Source organism: Dromaius novaehollandiae, chromosome 1, assembly GCF_036370855.1.
Source record: "Dromaius novaehollandiae isolate bDroNov1 chromosome 1, bDroNov1.hap1, whole genome shotgun sequence".
NCBI classification, from domain to species: Eukaryota; Metazoa; Chordata; class Aves; order Casuariiformes; family Dromaiidae; genus Dromaius; species Dromaius novaehollandiae.
Genome location: NC_088098.1, coordinates 195,272,325 through 195,289,370, shown reverse-complemented (window position 1 = coordinate 195,289,370; position 17,046 = coordinate 195,272,325). Strand labels below are relative to the sequence as shown.

General features: G+C 47.9%; 1 long non-coding RNA gene across 1 annotated transcript; it reads left to right on the top strand.

The window, feature by feature from the left end:
* Window positions 1-4,577: 4,577 nt before the first annotated feature.
* LOC135327160 (uncharacterized) lies at window positions 4,578-9,013 on the top strand. The gene is made up of 2 exons (XR_010387290.1): window positions 4,578-5,135; window positions 7,055-9,013. It is a non-coding gene; the product is annotated as an uncharacterized LOC135327160 (long non-coding RNA).
* Window positions 9,014-17,046: the final 8,033 nt, after the last annotated feature.

The following is a 17,046-nucleotide window of genomic DNA, read 5'->3' as shown; positions in this document are numbered from 1 at the left end:
CTATGACTGTGTTATGGGAGACAGTGTTAAAAGCCTGGCTGAAGTTGAGAGAAGCACCCCTGCTCCCCTCTCATCTACCAAGCTAGTTATCTCATTATAGAAGGCTACTGGGGTGGTCAAGCATGATTTTCCCTTCATAAATTCATGCTGACTACTCCTAATCATCTTCTTGTCCTTCATATGTTTGGAAATGTTTTCCTGGATTAGTTGCTAAGGCACACACACTGCTGCTTACTGGCCTCCAACTAGACTTTGCGCCACTGATCACAAGCCTCTCAGCTCTGCTGTTCAGCCAGTTATCAGCCCACCTCACTGTCAACTCTTCTAGCCCATACTTCATCAGCTTGCCTCTGAGGATGTTATGAGAGACAGGGTCCATTGTCCCCATCAGATTGTGCAGCCTGCTGGCAAAGATGCTTTTGCCCCTGCTTGGTCTGGTGGATCCCATCTCTTCCTAGCAATCCATGATCCTCAGAGGGTCCCACAGTCACAAAAATCAAATCCCTGTTGTTGACAGCAGCTGTGCAACCAGCTGTTGACCCACAGGATCCATCCACTCCTTTTCAAGCCCTTTTCCCTCACCAGCAGAATTGAGGAGAAGAACAGCTGGCCCCCATGCCCTTGGCCTTCACTCCCAGAGCCACATAGTCACACTTGATGTGCTCCGGTCTCCCTTGTCCGCATTGTTGGTGCCCACATGGAAGAGCAGCAGGCAGACAGTCCAACAGCTGGGCAAGCCTCGGCAATGTCAGCAACATCCTGGATCTGAGCCTCCAGCAAGCAGCAGGCCTCCCTAGATGGCAGGTCAGGTCAGCAGATGGGGCCCCTGTCCTTGTAGCAGGGAGTCCCCCACTGCTATCACTCGCGACCTCCTCCAGGTACTGCTGTGGGGCTCAGGCGTCCAAGCAGGCTGCATTGCGCCGGACAGCGCTCCCGCCCCTCACCAGCTTCGAGGGCACCAACGCTCTTCCCTGCTGTGGATCTGCAGGCAGAGCACAGCCATCCTCCTGGGGCTGCAAGTCCCCAGCTCCCAGCCTTTGCCACCATAGGAGTCTCTGTTTCCCACCCCAGAGGCTCCCCCAGCCCTCTTGGTGCAGTGGGGGCTTGAGCTGCTGTACCCACAGGGTCTCGGGAAGATGCACTTGATCTTTCTCGCCATCCCTGATGCCGTTCAGCCGGCTGCCCCCTCCCAGAGTGGCACCTCACTCTGGGCCAACACTGCTGCAGGGCTGCCCCATGGTACCTGCTGAAGGCATGTGGCCCTCCTCCATCGGGGTCAGCTGCAACAAAAGCTCAAGTCCCCTTTTATCAGGAGTAGCTGGCAGAGCCCGTCAGAGGCTGCTGGAGCTCGTTGGCAGTCACGGCCGCCTGTAGCTGTCCTCACCCAGCAGCAGGCACCCTGGAGTCCCCCAAAGGGCTCCCGGGAGACCCCACTGATCCCAGAAGAAGTTCCCAGGAGATCCAGAAAATTTCAAAGCAGAGCCCCAGCAACTGCTGCACTGAACCGCTGTGTCTGTTGGCTGCCTCTGCTAGCTGCGTGCGCCGTGAAATTCTTTTTAAAATAAATCCGCTTTAAAAGAAATACAACTGCGAATCCAGCCATTTCACCCCCTGTAGTCTGTGTTTACCACACGAATGCTGAGGCTGCCATTTGAAACCCTGTGATGGCTCTGCTGTGCTTTGTGTAACCCCGCTGATTTATGCTGGTGCGCGCAGTGAGGGAGGCAGCAAAAAGTCAGGGCCCAAAAACATGTCCTCAAAGAACATGTGGCCGTTCTCAGCTAAGTCACCCATGGAGACCCATTACTGTGTCATGACAACAAAAATTAGCATTACTGTGTTTGTCAAGCACCTCCTTTCCCTAACAAGGTGGTTAAAATATAACAGACAACAGACAGAATAACCTAATGGGTATCATAAAGAGTTGCGTCCTGAAAGCAAGGACATAGAAACATCAATGACAGTAGATAAAAATTCTTAATGAGGAAATGAAGTCCAGTAACGAAGCGTAGTCTCAGGGGACCACATCTTCTGGCTGCCATCAGGCATGCAAGAGCCCTGTGGGCAATATGCATAAGTTTTACGTGGCCAGTCTCAGAGCAGCTGGAGAGGTGCAGCTGAGGAGGAAGCAGTCCAAAGCCAGCATTTCCAAACAGAAAAATTGGCAGAGGGTTGGTCCGCCTTGCAGCTACATTAAAGCTGGAGAGATAAGAGTCAATTTTTTTGAGGGCAGCTAAATTGGCCTCTCCTATGGCAATGGGTTGGGGGGGGCATCCAAGTAGAGCTAGTTACTTCTAAAGAATAGTTTATTCACTGAAAAATGCCATTTCTGGTTGACCAAAACATTCTGCCAATTTGTGTGTAATCCATTCATCAAAGTTAATGGGCAAACTTAGAAACATCAAAATAACTTGCTCTGATATTTTTGAAAAGAAGTATTTTGACTTCTTTGAAGCTGATTGCACAAGAAAGTCCAGACAACTCATGTTAGGAACAGAGTTTTAAAAGCCCTCTCAGCCTCAGTCAGGGCAAGGATCTGAACTGATGTGTTACATCTCAAGACTGTAGCCAAACCACAGGCTGTGGGACAGCTGGCAGTAAGTCTCTCCTAATCCTTCTGCTCAGGCTATAATGATATATAAATTATTTACACTGCTCAGTGGACCATATAGAGCAGGAATGGCTGCATCTACATGGCTAATTTACCCACCCTGGAGAGCTGGCCTGGGAGCCAGGAGTTGGTGGTTCAGAGTGCTTGTGTCCACACTGCTGAGGGCTGGATCATGCAAAGCAAGTCAGCCTTGGCTGCATGACATGGCACTTGACCCTGCCTCAGCTTGGCCCTGTGTGTTGTGCTTGCGGCTGCAAGACAGAATTAGTATTTTTGTGGTGTTTTTTTTCCCCCCAGGTCAAAATGCCTGAAGCAACAGAGATGATGATGTAGCTCACCAGAGTTGTGGATCCGCAGTGTAAAATGGGCAGGGTGTGTTGCATGCTCTGGGTTGAGACATAAGAGCATTCAGCAGAGCTGGAGGATGGACAGGCTGTTGGGTTTATGCTGGATTATGCTGGAAGAGAATCATGTAGGAAGGGAGGCAGAGCTTGCCCATGCTGCCCTTGAAAAGCTGCCCCTGGAGCAACTTTGTGCAGAGCAGCACTGCTTTGGGTTTGGACGGAGCCCATCAGAGGCTGCTGGAGCTCACTGGCAGTCACAGCTGTCTGTAGCTGTCCTCGCCCAGCAGCAGGCACCGTGGCGTGTGTGACCCCCTGCTTGTGTGACTCCAAAGAAGAGCCCAGGCATGTGCTAACAGTCATGACAGGGACAAGGACCTGTGAGTCAGCCGGGGAGTTAAATTATCTGATGGTGTAGGCACATCCGAAGGGCATGTCTACATAGCCAGCCAGGGGAACAGGCCCAAGCTCTGGACTTCTACTCATCCTCACTGCTTCGTTTTAGCTAATTCTGTGGCTCAGGTTTGCATCACTCCAGCTGGCTGTTTCCAAGACAAGTCTTCTCTTTAGGGAACAAGCTGTGGGTGGCTGTAAGCCAGGCAGTGCTACTTTGCCCTCTTTTATTTAACGGTGTAGGCAGAGCCAGCTAAGCTTGTCTTCTGCCTTTCTGAGCTCCAGACCCTAACATGCCCTGGACGCTGCCTGTTCTCCTGGCTACATTACTGCTTCTCACAAAGGACAAACCTTTTGTCAAACCTTTTTCTGTATGAGAAGCAGAAGGGATTTGGACTAGCATTTATGTGCTCTGAGCGTATGTCACAGGCAGTGTATTATAGTATATGATAGCTTTTCTTCATAAGCCTTGTGAGTGATGCCAAGGTCTTTTTGGGAATCTGTCCTTCCATCTTTGTGTGGTTGTTTGGGGTCTTTTTAACCCAAATCCATAACATTATTTTTTTAAAAATTAGTTGAGTCCAAAAGCAATCAAGCCAAAATTTAATTTTGGGTTGACCTGTACCATGTGTGTTTGTTTAGTTCTTAGTTTGACTACTGGACTGAAACATCAACTATAGTCAGATAGACAGGGACCCAGAAGAGCCAGAAGCTCTTGCGACAGCAGATCTGGCTTTGCAGGGATCATAGGGTGGTTGGCGGAATTCAGCCAGAGAGTAAATCCTGGTATTCAAGGAGATAACTTGGAGAAAAGGAGCTGTGCAGGGTTTTTCCACTGTTGTAGGAATCTTTCCTGTAATTCAGCTCATGTTGATTGACTCTGAATGCTAGATTTGCAAGAAGTGATTAGTGAGATCACACTGGAAACAGACAGATGTGCCATCTGTTATGCAGTGTACTGCTTTCGGGAGGAGGTTTTGCTGAAACATAGTTGTTCCAGACACTGACACTAGACTTTGCTTGGCTGTCACCTTTCCTCTACCTCCGCAGAAGCTGAAAACCCCTTTAAACACACAAAGTGAACTAGTGGGATTTGCTGTCAATGGATCCGTGATGTAATTCTGGCCAATGGCTAGATTAAGAGCTGAGCTGTGCTGGGATTTCAGCCACCAGGGTAAGCCATGATACAGGATTTTGCATTGGAGATGTTATCCAAGTGGCTGAAATCCCAGAGTGCACACATCTGGGCTTCAGTCCGAACTTGTGCCTCAGAGCATCTATTCCTTCATGAAATAAAAATGCCAAAAGGTTAGAGATGGGGTTTTTTTAATCCTTCTGAGGAGCTGTTTTGTGTACTGAGCATTACCTATAATAGCCCTGCCCCAAAATACTTACAGTGCTCTCCATTTCTACTGTAGTCACTCACTGCAGGTCTCAAAGACTACTGATAGCACTAAGCAGCTCTCAGACAGTAACTGCAATTATGCTTCTGCAGCAGTGAGTGCCCACAGCCATGCTTTATGCTTTCATGCAGAGCAACAGAGGATTTTAAGGAGTGGTGCAAGTCCTTGGAAAGCAACACATGCATATGTGCTTTCCTAAATCTAATCTGGCATCCTTCTGGCTTTCATATCATCTTAGGAGCAAAGTGCACCTTTGTGCTTTTCATAGTGTTGCTGCTTGGTAACTAGTCTCTATTCTAACAGGCAAAGCGTCGCAGCACCTTCCGAGAGCAGTAGCGTGCTCCCTTTGATCCTCGCTTCACCTTTTCAACGCAGCTGCACAGCAAGGTAGAAAGCTTTCAGGATTCTTACTTTCCTCTTCCTTTTTTCACAGTAAATCTCACATCTTGTACTCAAAGCGTCTGGCAGGTCTCCATTTACAAATGTAACTACTATTTATTATTTATACGGGACCTGAGAATGGCCATTGCTTTGTGACTATGTAATAAAATGGGTCACTGCTCCCAGAGTGCTCGGGAGCCCAGGACTGATCCCGTGGAGGTAGAAAACTGGTTTTCCTGCAAGGGAATATTGCTCTAGTGGATACCTTTGCAAAGACCAGACAAATATACAAGACACAGGTAGGGTGCTATGGGGCGGAGAGGAGCTGAGCAGCCTGCAGCATGTGCCCACAATGTGGGGTTTGGGCCTGGACCCCTCAGACGTGTGTAGGCAAATCACACAGGCAAAACCGCCACGTGGGGGAGAGTTTAGCCTAGAAGTGTCAATCAGGGAGGGCTGCAGCGCTCCGGGTTGTCGCCCACCAACACAGCAGTCAGAAGGCAGCACAGCGCCTGCTTATTTCACTTAAAATCCAATTGGGTACCTTCACGAAGTGACCACGGTGATGACGTGAAACTTTGAGCCCCTCCTGCCTGGGAAGCCAGGCGAAGAGCTGTTTCTGCCATTGTTTCTTCAGCCTTTCTGCTCGACTTTTTGATGAGAGAAATGACATCCCCCAGCGCGGCTCTCCCGCGCGGAGAACACGACGCTCCTGGGCTCTTCCTTGTTCACACGGGACTGATTCAAAAAAGATGTTGGCAAAAGATGTTACAGAGCTTCCAGACCAAATCTCTTTTCGTACTCCGGCACTTCCTTCTCTCCTTCCTCAGACAGGAATCGCCCGGGTCTGGACCGCGCTCCCCTATATTTCCATAGCTGGAGAAAGGAGATGCTGGTGCCTAGGAACAATCCCTCTGGATTACTGCATTCTTTTTTCAACCAAATAGTGGATCAATCCTGCATCCTGCAAATTTTCCCAGCACACAGTTTGCCATACACAGAGCCGTACACTCACCACGCAGAAGCAAAAACGGGTCTGGTCTCTTCACTCAAGCCCTAATGAATAAGAGGAGAAGGAAGGTTTTCGCTAAAGGCATGTGGAATGGTTATCTTTGGAAAAAAAGCCAAATATTATAAATCTTCTTTCTATCCAGATTTTTAATATGTGGGCCACATGAGCCACAGCAGGAAAAAGACCTTCTTACTCTAATTCTTTTTTCCGGAGAATTTACAACAAACAGACAGAAACCTGTGTGGCTTTTGGCTGCTGACACAACCACAGGGTCCCTCCTCAGAAGTCCCTATGATGAAGACGGTTCAATTCTGCACCACGAAGGCACAACGACAGCACAGCGCGACGGGGCGACTGGGCCTCCTTGGGGACCGAAACGCGTCTCACATAGGAGCTACGACGACCTACGGCTCCCCTGGTCCTGCCCCCAAGGGTCGCTCTGCAAAACAGAAAGAAGCCCCAACAGCTCAGCAATAATTTCACCCCCACCCAAATACAATCACATTTTTTTTCACAAGTGTTTAGCAAATGTAACCTCTGTGTTTTATAACTTACATTCATTGATCAAACTGATGTGTTTCTCTTTTGGACAAATAGTCATTACATCTGAAAGTTTACAACTAGGCTTTGAAGTTAATGTTCACTGAGATGAAGGAGAAAGTTCACACTTTGTCTATTGTTTCCATCCCCTTTGGCTGCAGACCAGATAAGACAGTAATGTATTAAATTTACAAGTGATGACTATTTTTGCAGCCAGAAAAGCCAAAAACGTCTTAAAATAATAATGGCTTGAATTCTGTAGTGCTCAGCAAAATGCTGCGAAAGGAGGGAAATGAATCCAGGAAATCTATGAATGTTTCATAATTGTTAATATCTCTGTTTACTAATGTAACTTCATCTGCCTTCCACGTAGGGTGCGTCACCCTTCCTCAGATTTGGCTGCTAGTGCTACCGCGTTTCCTTGCGTTGCCCACAGCTGTTTTTCCCCACCAGAAATCTGCAGAGAAGGACAGCCATTGCGGCCAAAAGCTGGTGAGACAAAGATCTTTCCTCCACTATTAACAGCTCCCTCTCTCTAATTCTCCTTAAATACGTAAAGGAGACACTAAATTTACAACATGCATTGTTAACAACCAAGGCGAAGCTGGAGGGAGTTAAAACATCCCACTTCTTCATGCTGGTTTGGGAATCCCAGCCTTCGAGTGACTTTTTCAAGCTCTTCTTTGTACCCCGGCATTAGCTAAAACCAGGGAAAATCCGCCAGCAGTGGAACAGGTCTGCCCGGGGGCCTGGTGGCTGTGCTGGGGGCCTGCCGTCGCCGCCTGCCCTGCACGCTGGGGAAAGGCCTGGGAACAGGCGCCTTGGAGCATGAGCAGCGATGCGCCTGCTGTCACCTCCGCCCCCGGGACACCGGGGAGGGCACGTTTCCATCGCCCCGTGCCCCCGGTTTATCTATGTGCGAGGAACGAGGAGATTAAAAAACAGGGAGCCGAGGAACTGCCCGGTGCTAGCCACGAGGCCCTATGATGAGCCAAACTGTGGTGTTTCTGTAGTGCGTTGTTTGAAAGTTCCTGCTGGGAGCACAACCAGGAGGACGAGCACAACCGCTGGACCAGATGCGGAGTTTTATCACCACCTGCAAACTCCAAGCAGAATAATTCAGGTTGAAAGGGACCCCGCCGCAAGGCAGGGTTGACTCTGAAGGGTCTTCCAGGGCTTTGCGCAGCCATGTCCCAAAGCTCTCCAAGGATGGTGACTCCACTGCCTCCCCAGGCAGCCAGTGCCAGCGTTACTCACCCTCCTGGGAAAAACATATTTTCCGTATTCCCAACAAGGATTTCCTTTGCAGCTGTTGCTTCTTGTCCCTCCCTTTGCACCTCCAAGAAGAACCTGGCTCCACCATCTCCACAAGCCCTTCAAGCAGCTGAAGACATTGAGCGGGTTGCCCCGGAGCCATCCCTTCAATGGGGGGAAGGACCCCGGCCCTGGGCACCCCACAGCCCCATGGTTCGGCTCACCCCACCGTGTCGCAGCCCCCAGCCGGACACAGCATCCCAGGAGACAGCGGGCAACCAGCCAAAAAAGGCCACCAGAAAGCTCCACGTGCTACCTCCTGGCTGGGGCTTATCGGAAATTGCGCTAAGGATACAGGGAATTTGGTTATGCCAGAAGCACCCACAACGTGCACCCAGATACCGCTATAGTATTCTCATACAGCTAACAAGTAGATGCTCTCCGATAATAAACGATCCTCTGCAATGTAATCTACAAGGCAGCAAGATTTCCAACATGCAACATATAATTTAAAACTAAATTGCATTATTATTGTACTACTTTAAATCAAGGATTGGTATACCATGGCTTGCAGCTGTGTAGACTGTAAACAAAACCTTCTTTTCCTTTTCCAAGCAGGAGTCTTCAGTTTGCTTCAGTCTCCCAGAAATTGCTGGTATGTTAGCTGAAATGCTTCAGCTGAGTTCAAACTGTGAGGCCTGGGCAGATGCGTGCTGCTGCTCCTCTTAACGTGCTCTGAAGCATCACTGCTGAAATTCAGCAATTTTCAGCTGGGGGCTGTAGCAGCAGGAGGTGAGGTGGGTCCCCATCAGCACCTCTCAGCAGAGCCTGTCTCCCTCCGCGTCGTGAGGGACTTGCGCTGGGGCTACGCCGGCTGGTGCCCGCAAGGACGGGCCTGAAAACCCCCGGCTGCAGCCACCGCTGGCACAAATTCCCGGGGAGCTGCTGCCGATTTTCCTCTGCGTATTGGAAATTGGATCCGGCTTGCTGGAAATGCCTGCCTGCTTTATTTTACTCCATTTAATCCTCTGCTGTAACGCTAAATAAAACCTGCTTATTATTAACCCTCCCAACAGTATTGGTTATGTTTGTGGCTCTTTTATCTTCCAAGTAATTTAAACAAACAACTGAACCATAAAGGGAAACTATTAAGCGTTCTCTTCTCCTGGACATCAAGATGTGCCAGTTCATTAATATTTCTTTATCACTGCAAACTTAGATGCTTAAAAGCTGTGACTCACTTTGTCAAATGGAATAATTATTAAATGTTTTCAATTATCTGGCTAATTAGTACTAAATTCTGCATTTCAAAGAATGTGACGTTACACAGTATTTTGCACACTAATTTCTTTGAAAGTTTATGCATATAATTTGGTATATTCATAGCAGCAACAAGGCACTTCCAGACTGACATTAAAAATTTTTGCTCTGGGTGAAAGAGATAGTAAATATCTTTTTCGGTTTCCCCAAGCAATCAGCAGCCAGAAAAATCGATGTCATGCTTGAGCATATCAGGATGAGAAGGTGTGAACCTGGCTGTTTGGCGGCTGGTGTCTGAACGAGTTTTGGGGAAGAGGCTCTGATTTAATATCCTTCAATTTTGGTAATAGCCCCCTATTTCACCCTTCTTTTTAAAGGAGGGTAAAACACTGCTGTCTCCATTCTGCAGACTGCAAAAGCGGGATGGCGAGATATTGCATATTTTGCTGTATGAAACTGCAGAGTAAAACCTGTGTGTTTTACGACAGCGCAGGCACTCCAAACTTCCTGGGACGCAGCGTACGCAGGACTGGTTGTGCTCAGCTTCGGGTCCCCGTCTGCCGGGCTCGGCCGGGTCCCACCGCTCAGCTGCCCCCTCCTGAAAGGGCTTTTTCCCACTCGCGCGCCGCCGCTCGTGCGGGGCCCGGGTCCAGGGACCCACAAAGCGGGCTGGACTCCACAGCATGATTTTTTTCCACTGGAAAACTGCGTTACCGCCCGGCCCAGCCTCAGTTCGAGGCAGCCACCGAGAGGTGGGGGCTCTGCATCCGATCAGGTCTCCCCAGAGGAAGCTGGACCTCTTTTTGATTAAATCTAGCTCGTAGGCAATTCTTAAAGAAGGGCTTTTTGAACTAGGAACTGAACCTTATGTTTGGGCCCCTGCCAAACTCAGGATAGCGCGAGGAGGATGTATTTTTGGATTGCATGTCTGCGAACAGGCTGTTAGATAAAATTAAAGCGAATGTTTATAAAGAATCCTCGAGTGGCAAAGCAGATGTGGAAGCCGGCGCTTATGACAAGATATGTTTCTGGTGTTCACATGAATAATCATTTTCATTCAGGGCTTTTTTTTTTGGTGCTATAATAATTTGTTGGGCTTTTTTTTTTTACTTTAACTGAAACTGGTGTAAGGCCCTAAAATCTTGTGATAAGCTTGTTCGTTTACTTAATGCACAGTAACTAGAGAGCTGGGCTTCGGCTGTGTTTCCTTTGATGCTGTTCATTCGATATCAAAGCAGTCGGTGCAGCGTGTGACACAGGTATCGAAGCAGTCGTATCGTTTCATTATTTTCTTGCTATATTGGCCATTGAAGATGAACACTGTAGCTTCTGCAGGGTTGCGTCCATGGACTGCGCAACTGCAGGCACCCGTGAGAGCTTCTTTTTCTCCAAATACGAGGCACAAGGAAGCCCCGTCCTGCTCTCGTCTGGCCTGATGCAAACCCAAAATAACCTTGCAGAAGGAGATGGAGTTACTTCTGTTTTGCTCTGAAACCAAATGGGAGATGAGCTGTTTCTTTACTAATATTATCCTTTAGTGAGCTGTGTTTCATAGCTGAGGAAATATTTGGGACTATGCTTAATATTATATAAGTGTATGGAATGTGTTTAATATATACTCTTGCAATTCTAAATATGTTTTCAAATATACTGCTTGCATGAGTGTTGAAGCAAGCAAGGGCATCTCTGTGCTTTAACAAGAAAAATGAAGAGCCCAAGTGCACATTTGTAATGTAATACGCATTATCATTAATTATACATATTTTCATTTTTTGCTGACTTGTTGTTCTTCCTTGGATTCAGTGCAAACTCCTGGCTTCATTATGGCACAGATAATAATTTTAAAGAAACAAGCCCAACATAACTCCCGCAGTATGTCTGTATCTGCAACGGGGCATCGCATGTGGAACACATAACACTGGATGGTAAATTTTTGCTTTGACATTATAGTAGAAGTTAAGTGAAAAGGTGTCAGCCTTGGCTTAGGATTTCATTAGTGTCCCAGACCGAACGCGGCTATTTGGGGTTCTTTTAAACATTCTAATAATCTTCCAAAAAGGAGAAACCTACAATCTGGACTCAATTGAACCTTGAAGTCATAAAATTCCAGGTTTCAATAAATCTTCATTTTATAAAAACACGTTCGACATATGTCAAAACAGAGACCCTAGAAGAAATTAAACATATGTGGGTCACATACTCTGCTGGATGCTCCTTAATGGTGTTGCAAAATTAGTGGCTAAACAGGAAACCATAAGGTACAGTTTTACCATGAAGTTGGAGAGGTTTTCATTCAACTCACCTCGTGGAGATCTGGAGGTGGGACCATCTCCTAAGCAGGTTTGCTATCACTCCAAGCCAAACTCCAGCTGGACACGAGGTTGCCCCAGGAAGGTGCCATCTCACACGGGGGCCAGGAGACGGTGTCACCTCAGAGGAGCACAGCTCCCTCCCTCGGCGTCCCTCATCGCAGGCCACATCCCCACCACCTTCTCCCGGCACGTGTGAGCGTGGCGTCGGTGGTGCCCCCACAGGCTCGACACGTGCCTATGTCCACACAGGGTGTTGAGGAAACACCTTAAACCTGCCCTTGCCTGTGCCCCGGGCAGGCTGGCACAGGCCAGGCAGGATTAGCCCGAGCCCACCAGGATCGCCACCGCGATTTTCTGTGCCCAGGCACCCGCTGCAGGATGCAGCTCTTCGCCTGTCAGTCGGTTGCACCGAGCTCATCGCAGTGGCGTGCCGGCCGCACAGGGAGCGCCGCGGTCTCTGTCCCACCAAACTCATAAACCGAGGGAAAAGAACCAAAACGAAGGAGCTATTTTGGTGCATCTGTGGTTGATTCACGGTGCTGCGTAGGCGCCCAGAGAGCCTTTTGGCAGGCTGCCCCGGCGGTTTCGGGGTCTCAGGCCAGTGCGAGAGACCGCGAGACATGCAAGCCCGCATCTGTACACGCACAGCACATCGTTTCTTAGGAAAGGGCCTGGCAAAGCACAGGATCCTTCGTACAGCCCCCATGAGAGTGCTGGAAAAGAAGGAAGAGGCCTGAGCCAAGCTTAGCAAAAGCGCTGTAAATCAAAGCGAGAGGAGAGTAAAGCGATATTTTGGGGGAGGATTTGCTTGCCTGTTCCAGTAAAGTTGAAATGCAAAGCAAAAAATGAAAGCAGCTGGGCTCATGCTGCAGAGAAATGGGCTTTAACAAGCGCTTTTTCAATGCTTTAAAAAAATCCTGCCTGTGATGTAATCTTGACATTTCCTGGCTCACTGGCGATTTCCTCAGATCAAACGCCACGAATGCTGGGGAGTCGTCACCACCGCTCGCACAGCTCTTATTACTGGTGATGTCCCAGCAGACCTGTCCGGAGCCGCTTGCAGGGTACCCGGAAAGGCCGGGGCGGGCTTCGGAAAGTTGCGTCTCTATCTTCGTCTTCTTCAGCCTGATGACTAGAGACAGTGAGAAGACATATTCAACACCAAATACACCTTCCTATCGGTCTGGCACGTCACCTTTCCAGCTGTCCTGGATGGGCCTGACCATGGGGTTTGTTTTAGAAAAGCCAGTTCTTAAATGCAAATGCAAAATCCTGCAGCCATGGGCCATGGTGAAGCCCCGCTCCGAGGGAGGTGGGCAGCCCAGACCGGTGCTGGAGCCCTGCGATTCTTGGCTATGAAGCCAAATACAGCCTGGGATAATAGCTGTGGGAAAAGAAAGAAAGTCAAGGTTCATTGCCCGCATGAAATGAGTTTGGTGTTCCTGGCCCGAGTCTCGGTAGCAGCAAAAATAAACGGTGCATAGGGTCTTCTGCTGCCGGCTCCGGCTGCCCCATGGAAAGCCGTGCCGCGCACCACGCTTCAGAGGGGGCCGCCGGGCCCCCCCCCACGCTGGAAACGTGGGGTCATGTGAGAATCGCCGCAACCGTCCTCAGAAAAACAGTAAAGACAAATAAGGCTGTTTCTAGCTCTGGCAGTCGTACAGAAAAGCTCAAAACCGTGACCCAATTATTCTCTAAAAGCTTAAGAAAGAAGAAAGAATTAAAAAAAAATATTAAAGGAAACAAGATTTTTCTCTGTTTACATGTAAGTATTTTTATACCACTGTGATGATTTTGAGATTTGAGGTTTAAAGCTCCTGACAGGCAATCCTGTGTAGTAGCCTGGGTCTCACTGGAAAGACCAGGACTGGCGAGGGCCGGAGCCCCCCGCGGGGACGGGGACAGGGGGAGCCCACGGTGCCGACGGTGCCAGTAGGACGGGGGGATTTTTCTGTCCTTCGAAGTTTTAAAACTGTTTTTTGGAAACCATTCCAAAAACATGGGAATTTCCCAACATGAGCGGCGCTATTTTGAAGCTCAGACTTCTAAAAAGACATAATTTATTTTTCTAATGTATAATACGGCAATTATATTAACTTTCAGGTGACTTCCCAGGTGCTAATGACCTATTGCAAAACCGAGCAAAGCCCTACGGACTTGGGAAGTACTCACCAAGACTCATCCAGTTTCTGCAAACAGTGTTCTCAAACTAGAAAATGCAAAAAAAAAAAAAAAAAAGAAAGCCCCCCCAATTCCCTTGGTCCTTCTCAGCACTTTACAAAAGGATTTTGGTGTATTTGGTGCTTATTTAAAACCCTCCAATGCTGCCGTGGGGAGTCAGAGCAGCACTGAACTGCAGGGGACATGCCGGAAAGGACGCTATGAAATTGCAGGTCCCTGCGTATTCGGCCACGCGAATACCGCTGCGGTGCACATCGACCCCTGAGGAACACATATGTTAAGCCAGGAGACTCAATTAAATCGATGAAAGACAAAACGTTTTGGTTCTGAGCGTGCTTTAAGTGAAAAAATCTCTGCACAACCTGAATTAGGCACCACTCAGTGCATACCTAGGTATGTAGCAGGTTTATTTAATATTTTGCACAGCGCAGCACACGCAGCAGCTCCTAACCGAGCCGCGGAGCTGCAGAGCAGCCTTCTTTTAGTCTGGGAAGGAAATAACAGTTTCTCCAAAATGCGGAGTTTCATGGGCACATTGATTTTTGCGGGATATAAGGAACGGAGGCTTTTGATTTTTCTAGGGAAGAGCGATTCAGTTAAGCCGAATATTTCACCTCCTCGAGGAACGCTGGCTTTTCAGGAAAAAGAACTTTTTAGGAGCCACAGCGCTGATGGCTTTCGGCTTTGGCAGCCGGGAACAGCCACCCCAGCTCGAGGCGCCACACACCGCGGGAACCACGTGGGAACAAGAAAAAACAGATTCTTCCCCAATTTTGCTACCTGTATCTCCAAAGACTGTCCTTATATGGTTTGTTTAGACGCTTTCCATTATTATTAAACTTGCCCTAGTGAGAAAAAGCGGGTCTGTGGAGACAGGAGCAGGAGGAGGAGTGTGAGCTCCCCACCTGCAGCGGAGGAAACAGGAGCTCGGCGGTGCCTCTGAAAGCAGGCAACGTGCAGGGCAGGCCGCGTCTTTATTATTTGCTATTTATAATGCCCTAAAAATCTGAAGCAGGTCACATCCCGCACCACGCTGACAACAAGCAGTGTAAAGTGAGTCCCCAGCCCTAAAAAGGGACCTCGCAAAAACTGTGAAGCTGCTCCTGGTTCGAACTAAATAAAATCTAACTAATAAACTACCTGCTTGGGAAGAGTTTGTATAGCAACTGGATCCCCCCAGGCAGCTTTTCTCCACCTTTTTTTCCTTCGCTGGGGAAACAGCGGAAAAAAAAGACTCCCTGGAGGCAGTGAGCGATCAGCGCCCAAACCCGCGGAGCAGGCGAGGGCGGCGAGCCAGCGGCCGGCAGACGCAGCAGCAGCTGCACTGGGGAGGAAACGAAGCCTGGGGCCGAGGGACACAAATCCTCCCGGCGATCGAAGCCCAGCGGAAAGCAGCGATAACCAAAACCCAGCAAGCCAAGCGTGCGCGTACACGGCTGAGTCGGTGCACACGGCTGAGCGCACTGGGCGTCGTAGCATCCTCGGTGCCCGTGCGTTTAGCTGCCAGCACGCGCAGGGCGTTTGCTGCCCTTAAGCACGTGAGCGAGAGGTGAGAGTTTAACGCACATTTCACTTTGCCCTCTCATAAAAGAAAACTGTAGAAACTGCACTTAAAAGGATATCCCCAACTAATTTAATGCTGCACCGGCATGCTTATAGAAGTAGTACTAAAAACTTTTAATATTAAAAATGCTTTTTGTTGTTGCTGTTTCAGTGCAAACTGATACTCCCAGTGTACCCAGCGGCCTCCACGGAGCAGTGACCCGACCAGCGCAGCACAAACAGAAAGTGAAACGAGCCTGGCTGCACAAGTCAGGCAAAAATAAGGAAACAAAGCCAAAGACATGGCAGTGGGTGCTCGCCTGAAAAGCACTTATTCTCGGCGGCAAGAGCAGGGCCGGCTCAAGCAGCATCGCAACCTCGGCTGGCTCCGCTTCTCCTCGCAGAAGCCTCTAAATCTTGTGCGAGCACGGATCCTTTGGGTTCGTTTTTTACCTTAATGATATCACACGCTACGTATTTCTTTTTCTGCTTGACTGTGGTATTTGCAGACTTGGCGTGTTTCAACTTTATTATTGCAGGTGGCCCACATAAACTTTTCATTAACTTTTTCATGTATGGCTGATAAAGAGAACTGTAAAATGAAGAGAGCCTTACTTGGATTTTTGAATAGGAATCAGTAGCAACTTCTGTATCAGTTTTGCAATTGTATTTTTCGTTTTGTGTCAACCCTCCCATGAAGCTGCATTAAATGCAGCGTTGGAAAGCCAGAAAATGGTCAGTCGGCAGCATTTGTGTGATAGGGACAGAGATTGAAAAAGAAAAAACAACTTTTGATTCAACAAATACATTTTAAGTGAAGAGAATTAAGGCAGGCATCCCAGTCTTCGGGTTTCTTTCATACATTTTGCTTCACTAAAGTCCTTCAAACACATGTATGTGAGTAATCTGACTCACATGAACAGACTGACTGAAATCACACCTCTTCTAGGGCTTTTAACAAAGTTAATTAATTACCAATTAACTTGAGCTACTCAACACCTTTGCAAAGGCTTATGTGATTATTCTAAATCTACATTTGCAAATCAAATACAGGTAAGTGTCTGCTGTGCTTTTTATAAATAAGGAAAATAATTAGCAATCGGTTGGTGCTTGGTTACCAAAAACAAAAACCAAAAGAGAGTCAATGTAGACAAACCATCTTTGGAGAAAAGTTACACCGGTTTTTGCAGCCATGTGCAGCACGGTGCTGTCTTTCTCAAGCATTTTAAAAACTGCTGCGTGGAGCAGTTGAGCTGTTCTGAATTTTTAATCTTTTAAAATGAATGCAGAAAATGGGAAGCAAAAGGCGTTTTCTCCTTAAAAGTCGCAGGCCAATGATTAAACTTTAGGGATATCAGCTTGAACTCAGGTTTCAAGAAAGTTGAACAGAGAGAGAAAAATCTGGGTAAAATTCACATTTTGCATGTTTTCTTTTGAAAACCTTCTGTCTAGTTTCCTCTGTCTTTTGAACGGTCTCATTATAAACAAGGTGCCCCCAGTATGGTGAGATTTTTTATAAGCAGTGGGTAAAAACCATAGATCTGCACGGTGTCCTGGGACTTGTAGTCTCTGTGTTCATATTTCAGAGATACATGTGATTAATCCTCCATTTCATTCATTGTATTTTTACTTTTCTGCTACAGGGAACAGTAAATAAAAGGGAAGTTGCAATAAGAGTCTCCTTTTTATTCAGAGACCTTCTGTTTCCTGCTAACTGGAGGCTCTAAAAAAAAAGAAAATCACAACTCTATTGTACTCTGAAGTCGTATTAAATGATTCAGATGGAAAAAAACAACACGTAAGTAGAGGCAGGGGA